Source organism: Belonocnema kinseyi, chromosome 7 (genome assembly GCF_010883055.1).
Source record: "Belonocnema kinseyi isolate 2016_QV_RU_SX_M_011 chromosome 7, B_treatae_v1, whole genome shotgun sequence".
In the NCBI taxonomy this organism is placed as follows: Eukaryota; Metazoa; Arthropoda; class Insecta; order Hymenoptera; family Cynipidae; genus Belonocnema; species Belonocnema kinseyi.
Window position 1 is genome coordinate 75,285,176 of NC_046663.1, and position 10,713 is coordinate 75,295,888.

General features: G+C 29.1%; 1 protein-coding gene across 3 annotated transcripts in view; it reads left to right on the forward strand.

Moving 5' to 3' along the window:
• Window positions 1-10,713, forward strand: part of LOC117177351 (ATP-binding cassette sub-family A member 12) — a 147,276-nt gene that overhangs the window by 122,703 nt on the left and 13,860 nt on the right. The gene's annotated exons all lie outside the window — the stretch shown is intronic.

The following is a 10,713-nucleotide window of genomic DNA, read 5'->3' on the forward strand; positions in this document are numbered from 1 at the left end:
TGCCTCGAATTCACTTGACGTCTGGAAGTCCGTCCAGTGTCGCGGGTTACCTTCAAATGGCCTTGACCTGAGTTCGGGGGGATCGACACATAAACGTTCAGGGCCACTTGAACTGTTCCCAAATGGAATTCATGCTATTGCGCAATATGGTTGACTGAGTACTCGCGCACTGCGGCTCTGCCAAGGCGACTGTCGCAACTGCTCTCGCCCTGCTCTCCTGAGAAACTACGTGCACCAGCAATTCTAGGAAAGCCGAAAACGGAGGGACTGGAAGCGAGAGTTGGGTGTACATCAAAACAGAATATCTAGAAAAAAATCGTGTAATATATTAGCAATTGAACTATGGGGCAGAAGTCTAGATATATCAATCCTAGCTGCATCAATTAGTAGAATTTAACTGACAATCAATTATATTTTACTAATTCAAATTTAGAAATATACTAAATAATATCTATTATATTTTACACCATAAATACTAGGTACTAGGATTATATATTTTTTGTATAATTAAGGCCCATTCCTGTTTTGAATCAGATCTGTGTTCCGGGCGGAAAATTGGTTAATTTTAATAGTGTTTGTGCAAAATGTTTTTTTTTATCCTAACCCGAGCATAAAAAAAAGTTTCACACCAAAATTGTACGCGTCTCCTTATCTTCTACGTAAAAAGAAACATATTCCATTCGCAAGCCTTCCGAAATGTGTCACTCAATTCAATAAGAGAAATTTAATTTATAAAAAAGAAAGTAACCGATGATAACGATCTATTTTTATTATTTTTAATTTGATGCTTCTTTTAATTCAAGAACTTTGAGCATTCTGTTATTCCCTTTGTCCTCCATCCCAACCTGTCCCAACAGTCACATATGCTGCTCATTCTAATAGTATTTCTGAACTTTTTTTAACTTTGACTTGATAGAATTCTATCTATTTCTATCCTTTTTTATTTGTTCTATGATTTTATGATTTTATCCAGTTCTACATCGTATTTCTAATCTTTTATTTTCTGTTCTCTAATAAAAATGGTAAAGTAAACTAATATAAATATAATAGAAATTGGTTGCATTGCTAAATGGGTTATAAGATAAAAATGGATGCAATTGGAAAGGACTGGAAAACACTGTTTAAACGGAGGAAAAGGAATGTATCTATTTTTTCTAAGTTAGTTTCTTACATAGAACATGCGACATTTTTCTTTTTTTTTCAGTACCACTTCACGGATATCAATTTTTGTGGTTTTCAGAATGTCAGGATCCATTTAAAAAATACGTAACGCTTTTTTGTATGGTATGTGTAAATTTAACATTAACTTCAAAAAAGATTTAAATGTATTCTCGTAGTATTCGTAAAATTTTATATATTTTCATTTTAAACTTGACATATTTTTTAATTTTGTTTTCGTATAGCTTAAGAGAGCCCTTATAAGGTGATATTTAATTTTAATTTTAAGAATGCTATAGACATTTATTTTCTCTTCTACTGAATATAGAATTTGAAATTGAAAAAATGTGTATAAAGATAATGAACCTTACACATATTTATAAAACAGATTAAAATTTTAGATATTTTAAGAATATTTTTATTCGAGTTATATTAACAGAGGTTAAAAAAGATAAGCCCTTTAAGTTGTCTATAAAGTCACTACAATATGGTAACTTATAGACTCATTTAAATAAAAATTAAAGCCAATTTATTTTTAAATTTTCAGGTTTTAATGAATAAGAGTATATTTTGTCGGGAAAAAGATTGCCTAGAAATTGATCTGAATCAATTTTCGAAAATAAATTTTTTTAAATGGTACAAGTTATTTAAAAAAACCATTTTTCGAGCGTAAATTTTTTAAAGAAAATAAGTATTTTGCATAATAGGGTAGATATGTATTATTAACAATTGAAAGAAGTCATTTTACATAGAATCTTTCTCTCGAGAAAAAAAAGCTATTATTGTAAATTCTTGTTCTTGTTTAAACGAGAACATTAGTAGATAATAATATTAAAATTATTAAAAGTACAACTATATATTTTCCCCCGATAACTGTTTTTTCATGATCTACAATGCCCGACAAAAACGAATACGTTTAAAAACGAAAGGTTCAAAATAATTGAAATTAAAAAAAATAAAACACGGGATTTTAAATGAAATTGTATCAATTTTGTAATTCGCCAAGTCCAGGGTCCCCGAAATTCGGTGAGCGAAGATCAAATATCTTCTATGTGTTTAAAGGCATATGAACTTTATTTTAAATAAATTGATTTGAAAGAACTCTCGAAAATTTTTCCAAATATTATATCATTTAAAATTTAGCAATTTTGTCTGTAACGATCATTTTTAAGATCTGAAAACTATTCTTATTTCAGCAGTACTTTTTTGGATGATAAAACCCATCAGAAGTTGTGAGTTTAGGGACAGTTTTTATGGAAATTTAAACGAGTTGATAGCATTACACAACACATTGTAGAAAATTATAAAATATCTTTAACTTTTTTTTGTGAATTATAATTATAAATTTATTTCATTTTGAACAACGAAAAAGATTAAAGATTTTTCTGCTAATATTGCAGATCTTGATTTTTACGAAAATTCGAAATAAAATAGACCAAATTACGTTCTTAAATAAATAATGTTCTTATGTAATTTAATTTCAATCTTAATCCTATCTTCGTGTTAATCTTTTCCACATGAGAATTTTCTAAAGAAAAATGGAACTTCGTCTTACCTGTTTCTTCACAATTAAGTCCATAAACTTCCTCTTTTTATATAACTTCTCTTGGAAAACAGAATTCAAACTTTTTTCGTTATGATAAGCGTAAAAATGTAAAGAGCAAACTGTAGTTTATAACTTCAACATTTTGTAATAATCTAATTATATCATTTTTCAGCTCATAAAAGAATTTAATTTTCTCCAACATATTTGATTAAAATTTGCCTTCAGAAAGAACTTAATGCAATGGTATGAATAATAAAAGACTATTATTTATAAAAGCATCGTAAAAATTATCATTCAAGAAGTTTCTGTTGGGTTATAAAGTTCCTGATCTATGTCGCTTTTGAACGACCAAGCTTAGATATAAAGAAAAAAGGTTAACCTATAGTAGATAAGCAGGTCTGTTTCACTGTCGGATTTTTCGAGTCGAGAATATCCATCTGAAGCTGATCGTCGATAGGGATTATTCTGGCTTATAGAGATTGTTACCTTTCTGTACTTTTCCTTATATCCTCTGAGAATTTATCCAGCAGATTCCATAACAAATCGATTCGAGTGTATAGCCAGAAAATAGCATGAATAAGTAATGATCTTAATCGATTCTATAGAAGGATTTGTTCTTAAGCTTCTTGCGGAACGATTTGGAATTTTATTAAAGGATAGAGAGTAAAGAATGGAAATTTTTCAGACAAATTTGCCTAAACTTCAGCTTCACTTTTATTCTTTCCCTTTTAGTTTTATTGATAAAATGTAGATCAGGAGTTTTTTTTTGCGACAAAGAATTAATTTTTTGCTTTTGCAATTATTTTTTCATTTTCGATATTCAAATTGTGGGGGCTATATTTCCAAACACTCTTTAGTGAGTGTGTGTATAATAGCGTAGTCCAAAAAACGATTTTCAAACAACAGGACAAGACAGCCCCCCCCCCCGCCCCCCCAAGTTTCCATTTCCGGTGGAAGAAAACACGTAATTTTTTGTTTTTAGTAATACCAATATTAACATGTGTCACCCGGCACTTCAAAATCCCATTTAGTTAACATGAGGAAATTTAGAATTTTCGAAAAATGGAACTCATGTTCCAGGGTTTAATCGAAACGAGCCAAGTTTTTTAGACATTTAAGAGGAGTGTCTACGAAATTAAACCATACTAATAACTTTAATTTCCAATCCACCTCACCCACGCCGCAGCGTTACAAATGACCGAAAAACCAAATACTACATTTTTACGTATTATTGTTACTTTTTAGCAACTTCTGTCGTATTTTTCATAGAAATATTAACTAATGGACAACTTTAATATTTGCCATGGCTTTTTAAAGAATTTCCAAGTGTTTAAATAAATGAAAATTATTTAAACAATTATTTATTGCCAAAAATGTAAGAAAATACTCGTATTTTCTGATTGAAATGTAATTGTTTGTCATTGTTTAGAATTGGAGTAGTAAATTTGTCTAAAAACATGATGTAATTATTTAAATAATTATTTATTGTCTGTTTTAACAAATTGTAAAAATTGAGCCAGAGATATCAAATTTCTTTAAAAATTAGTATTATATGTTACGTTTTGTTGAATAATCACATAATTTTAATACATTTTTTTTATGTTTAATAAATTTCTATTTGTTTAAACAATCTAGAATTGCTTAAGAAGTTTTTTTTCGATACCTAAAAAAAAGGAATAAAATAGAACACATCAAATTATTTTTCTGACTGTATAGTGTATAGAAAGAATACATTTACCAATTTTTAATTGTTTAATTAATTCTATGCCTTCCATTTTATTTCATTGTTTCAATTATCGAAAAATAACTACTTGAGCAAATAAAAATTCTTTAAACAAATATACATTTGGTAATTATTAGGAGAAATGTATCCAAATTATGCATGTATACAACAAAAAGTAGCATAGGATACCGATTTAAAAAAGTGGACATCTCTGGCTAAATTTTTATAAATGTTGAAAATAAACAATAACTAATTGTTCATATAATTACATAATGCTTTTTGAAAAATTTAATGTTACGAATAAAGAAAAAGTATTACATTTAAATCGAAAAATACGATTATTTTTTACATTTTTGGGAAATAAATAATTATTTTAATATGTTTAATTTGTTTAAACAATTTTAAATTGTGTAAAATTGATGGTAAAAAATTAACTTGCCCATTAGTAGTTATTTGTATGAAAGTGAGGACGGAAATTGCTAAAAAGTAACAATAATACGTAAAAATGCAGTTTTTTTATTTTTGGACCATATTTGGGGCGCTGCGGGGAGGATTGGAAATAAAAGTTATTAGTATGGTTTTATTTCGTAGATACGCCTCTTAATTCCCTGAAAAACTTGGTACGTTTCGATAAAACCCGCGAACATGCGTTCAATTTTTCGAAAATTCAAAATTTCCCCATGTTAATTAAATGACATTTGGAAGTGCCCGGTGGCACGTGATAATATTCGAATTTCAAAAAACAAAAAATTACGGATTTTCTTCGTCCGGAAGTGGAAAATTTTGGGAGGAGTCTTTTAATTATGTTAAAACTAAAATGTTGAGTCCTTAAAGGTTTAAATGCTCTCAAAATTCTGCATAAAATGAACCCAGGATGAAGCATATTAGATATTGAAAAAATGGTGTAAATTGTCTAAACTAAAAAAATATATTATGACAGAGCAAGAACTTGAAGTTGTTTTATACTAATAAGATGTTTCCATATTGTGGAAAAATAGCTTTAAAATGAGATCAGGTAAATTGAAAAATATTAATTATTACGGAAGTTATTAAAAATTTGAGAAAACATTGAAATTTACACCCTTTTTTCAATATCTACTCGAAAAATAGACAAATGGGCTTCATCCTGGGTCCATCATCTACAGAATTTTGAGAGCATTTAAACCTTTAAGGAGCCAACATTTTACCTTTGACATAATTAAAATTAAGAGAACTTAATCAATTGTCAAAAAAGAGGTGAACCCAAACTTTTGACCGGTAGTATATAAATAGATGAATAATTTTTTTTATATGTATTTAAAAACATAAAAGTAGCGAAAATAATAAAGCAGTAAATTTTCCGAAACTGGAAGTCGGAACTAAGTAAATCTAAAGAAACACTTTTAGAAAGTAACAAATTAATTTCAAGAGCTATGGAGGTTCATAGGACAGTACATACAAATTTCACATTTTCTTAAACCTGAAAAAAATTGCCAAATTGTATGGGAGCACTCAGATTTTAGCTTGTAAATCCAACTATTCTGGTTTTAAATTGATATTTTTTGGAAATAGGTTATTATTTGGTTAATATTTTTATTATTTTGTTCAAAATTCAACCATTTCTATTCTATTCGCTTGAAAATTTAACTGTTTTGTTGAAAATTCGTCTTTTAGGGTTGGAAACGAACTATTTTGGTAGAAAAATCAACCAAGTTGATTGAAAGCGAATTTTTGTGTGCAAAATTTACATTTTTAAATTGAAAATTAAACTGTTTTGTAGAAAATCTTGATTAGTTGAACGGTAGAAATTCCAAAGTTTATAAGAGCTATTTTTCAAATTTTCCGAGCCGGAGGAGAAAGTTTGAATTTTGACATTTTTCAACATTTTATTAATTTGTGAACTTTTACTAGTAGATTAGTATAAAATGTATAACTTCTCAAAATTGTAAGCACTTCCGATAAAAATTACGAAAGAGTATAAGTCGAGGGTGTATGGAAATTCAAAACTGCATAAGAACCAATAATGATCACGTTACATCGGACGCTCGACACGTAAGTTTAAAACACATATAATGAAATGCATAGAAATTTAAGGGAAAAAACAGTTTTCGATTTATTTAAAAAATTTTTTATGAATATTTTATTATTTACAGCATGATTCATTAGGGAAAAAATATTTAATAACATTAATTTCCGATTGACCATACAGTATTGCGATGTTTCGGCGACTATAATAATAATTTTGGTATCAAAATGTTCAGAAAAAAATACACTATTCAGATATACCAGACAATTTCATCATTTTTAAGTTTAAAAGGTTTAACGAGAGTATAATGTTTAGTGGCGATCCTTACCTCGACAATTAACAAAATTTGTTACTGAGGCGAATGTTTTTATATCGAGTAGTACACCCAATTCCTATTAGTGCGAGCTTTAGACAACATCTATCACATTTGTGTTTATTATATGAAACGTACATACCATAGAATCTCGAAAGTTACTGTTAAAACATGGAACTTCCATAAGGCTCCATTGGCTCTTTTACAGTTTTAAATTTTCAATATGCCTCGACTTACCAAAACGCGCTTTAAAAAAAATCTTAAGCGAAAACTATTTTCAATTTGCACTGCTTTTAAGGGCAAAATAACGGCCTTCAATTGCAGATAAAAAAATTGAAAAAAAACCGGGTGTAGAAAAAATGGCTTTTATACTTTTTTGAATTTCCACCCTTTAGTTGGAAATACGTTTTTTTGTTGAGTTCAACTGTTTTCATTTGAAAATTAAAATCTTTGTGATTGAAATATCAACTGATTCATTTTTTAAGAATTGAACCTTTTTCGTCGAAAATTAATTTTTTAGTTGAAAAATTACTTGTTCTATTTTGGGTTTAAAATTGACCATTTTTCGTTCAATATTCGTATATTTTATTGAAAACTCGTCCGCTTTAGGTGAAAATTAATCTTCTTGGTTAAAAATTAATCTCTTTGGTTGAAAATTGAACTATTTTGTCGATAATTCGTCTTTTTGGATAAGTTGAACTGATTCGGATTCAATATTTACATTTTTTCTCGAAATATTAACTGTTACATTTTTCATTATGCATTTTCATTTGTTATCGTTTTTGTTTAAAATTTAAACTCATGTGCATAAATTGACTTTTTTATTAAACTTAAATGATCATGTTTAATATCAGTTTTGTTGTTGTTGAAAATCAATTTTTCAATCTGAAAATTGAACTATTCTATTTCTGGTTTAAAATTAATATATTATGCTGAAGATTCGTTTTTGTTGGCTAAACACTATTTTTTTAATGGAAAATTTAACTGTTCCACATTTATTTGAAATTTTATCTTTTTTAGTTGAAGATATAAATATTTGGTTAAAAAATACTTTTTTTAAATAAAAAGTTAATTATTCTATTTGTGCTTAGAGATGTATCTTTTTTAGTAGAAAATTCAACGGGTTGGTTTGAAAATTGATCTTTTTGGATCAAAATTCAACTATTTCCTTTAAAATTCATGTGTTTTATTGAAAACAAATCTTTTTTGGTAGGAAATAAATCTTCTTGTTTGATCATTCATATTTTTGTTTGCAAATTTAACGACATAGTTAAGGTATTATACGGATAAAATTATTTTCTGAGGATTTTTTTCAAATTGGGACTGTAGATTTATGAGGGTGTCATCTAACGTTTAGTGCAATTAAAAAAGGACTGACCATTTCAAAGTTGAGATAAGTAAAATAAAAAATAGCATCTTATTCATGTAAAACCTATCCCAAGGTATTGAAAGCATAACATATTTTAGCATGATGCCTAAACGGTTCTGACAATTTTTTTTCAAAAACTGAGACGCGATAGAAGGACACAATACAGAGGTTTTGCGAAAACCTTGGCATTTTTACCACGTATTTTTAGAAGGAAAGTTTTAGAAAAAATTTAAATTTTGAACTGGTTGAGGGTTAGAAGAATTGAGCGGTGAAGATGTGGCCATATCTTAGGACGCATCGTTGTAAACTGTGTGTACTTATCTATATGCTTACTTCTTCCCGGTGTCACGACAAACTCAGCCAAAAGCTTCACCTCCGAGCCGAAAGAAAAATCTAATTAATCAAATATTTCTGAACGCGACTGCATATGGTTTTCACACTTTTAACTAGCAAAATGTAATAATGTATATTTTAATATGTAATATAGGGTATCAGGACAAGGGTTAAACAAATTCTCAAATTAACGGAGGACTAACTTTTGTGCAGGACTCCTCATCCGTATAATACCTTAAAAGTTTAACTCGTTTGTTAAAAAAAAAATTTTAGTTGAAAATTCATCTCTTTGGTTGATTTGACTATTTCATTGAAAATTTTTATTTTGTTGTTGAAAATTAACTTTTTGACTAAAAATTGAACTATTAGTTGGAAATATTATCTTTTTTAGTTGAAAATTCAACTATTTATTAATAACTCAAGATCTTCTAAAATATTTTTTTGTATCATTATATTTTTTATATTCCAGAATTTGAAGCCGTTATAGCTAAATCTTAAGAAATAGTCTAAGAAAAAACAAAATTAATTTCTGAAGCCCATAGAGATTTATAGTCCAATATAGGAAAACTTGAGTTTTTCTCAATCTGGAATAAAAAATTTTCTAAATCATTTAGTGCTTTAGAAATATTATGTTAATCATGACTAACTTACGACTTTCAGTAGAAACTTTAAAAACTAACACACGGCCGATATGAATGAAGTTTTGTACGAATTAATTTTGGATCCGCAAAAGTTGATTCTTTGACCTGAAATTGATAATCAGCCTGACTCTCAGTAGAACCCCCAATAGAACCGTGGTAAATTACAGCTAGATGTTGGCAATATATATGTATATCAAACAAAATTAAGTGAGAGAAAGTTACATTTCTAAACGGTAACAATAACGAGAACTAGTTATTTTTTAGTGATGGAAAAGTAATGATAACCAGTTCCTTTTAAGAAGTAACTTAACCATCATTGGAAAATGGAAATTGAATATTCTTCTTTTTGAGACATAGAGTTAACGTTTTATTTCTTTCAATAAATAGAGAATATGATTTTATTTTTAGACGGGATTGAAATGGTCAGATCATAAATAAGATTTATTTAAGCAGGAGTAAAGTCCCGACGTCTAAAATGCACAAATCTTGAAACGAGTGAAAGATTTCGCCATATGGCAAGCTCAGAAGACTCAATGATAAATCATGAAGCTGATGTACAGTCAGAGTGTTCATGAATGTATGTAAATTTTTACGATTTTCAATTCCATCGGCACATAAGGTGGAGGGCACAGCGTGTGGGGATATGAAATCCCTAGACGCATTATTGGATCAGTTCGATAGAATTCCCGTAGCTCTTCACTCGATGTTAGTGCACGTTCAGGCCTATAACCAGAAGAGAATGGTAAAGGGTTTACTGGTTTATCCAGAAAAGAGAATATATTTACTATAGTAATTTTATGGGCTTTTTTAACTCAATTTCCAGACGATAAATTCGAGTGACATGCATTACACATAGGCGAATACAGATTACTGTTTCCGAAATTTAATTCTATTCAAGGCATTCGAGTGTTCGTGTATGTATCGAAAATATGCTTCTTTATTGATACCCTTTTTAAATTGGTAATAAGAGACAATCAAAATCTTATCTGATATTAAACTGAAGGACTACCGGAAATCCTATACATGGTTTTTCATTTTGAGGAAATGTTCTCCTATATCATTCTAGAACTTTAGAATAACAAATGTCGGTAAATGTTACTAACAGGAATCTTTATCCAGAAAACTGTATTTAATTACACTGAAGTCTGGATATAAGAAACTAGGATTTACGATGTTCCTAGAATTCGGAGCGGTACTCAGTAATGCATGAAAAACAGAATGAGGGCAATAGCCTCAGCGCGTTAGTTGCATCAGCTGTTAACCTGCGGCCAAATCCAATAAAAATGGTGCATGCATCCATGAATGTTAACGTTTGTCTTCCCTGGATTTAGGAGCAAGGCCACAGCAAGCCATGCCTGCAACTGTTCTTAAGTCTGAGTTCCAGCGATATACGAGGGTAGTTCAATAAGTCCTTAGAATGAAGTATAAAAACAATTTTTTTTATGTAAATTTTTTTTTATTTTGCAACATAATCTCCTTGGAGCTCTATACACTTGGTCAATCGCGTTTCAAGTTTTTTTAACCCTTCAGAAAAGTGCGTTTTCGGAAGTTCCTCAAAATAAGCACTTACAGAGGAAATGACGTCTTCGTTGTCTGGAAATCTCTGTCCACCGAGCCATTTTTTC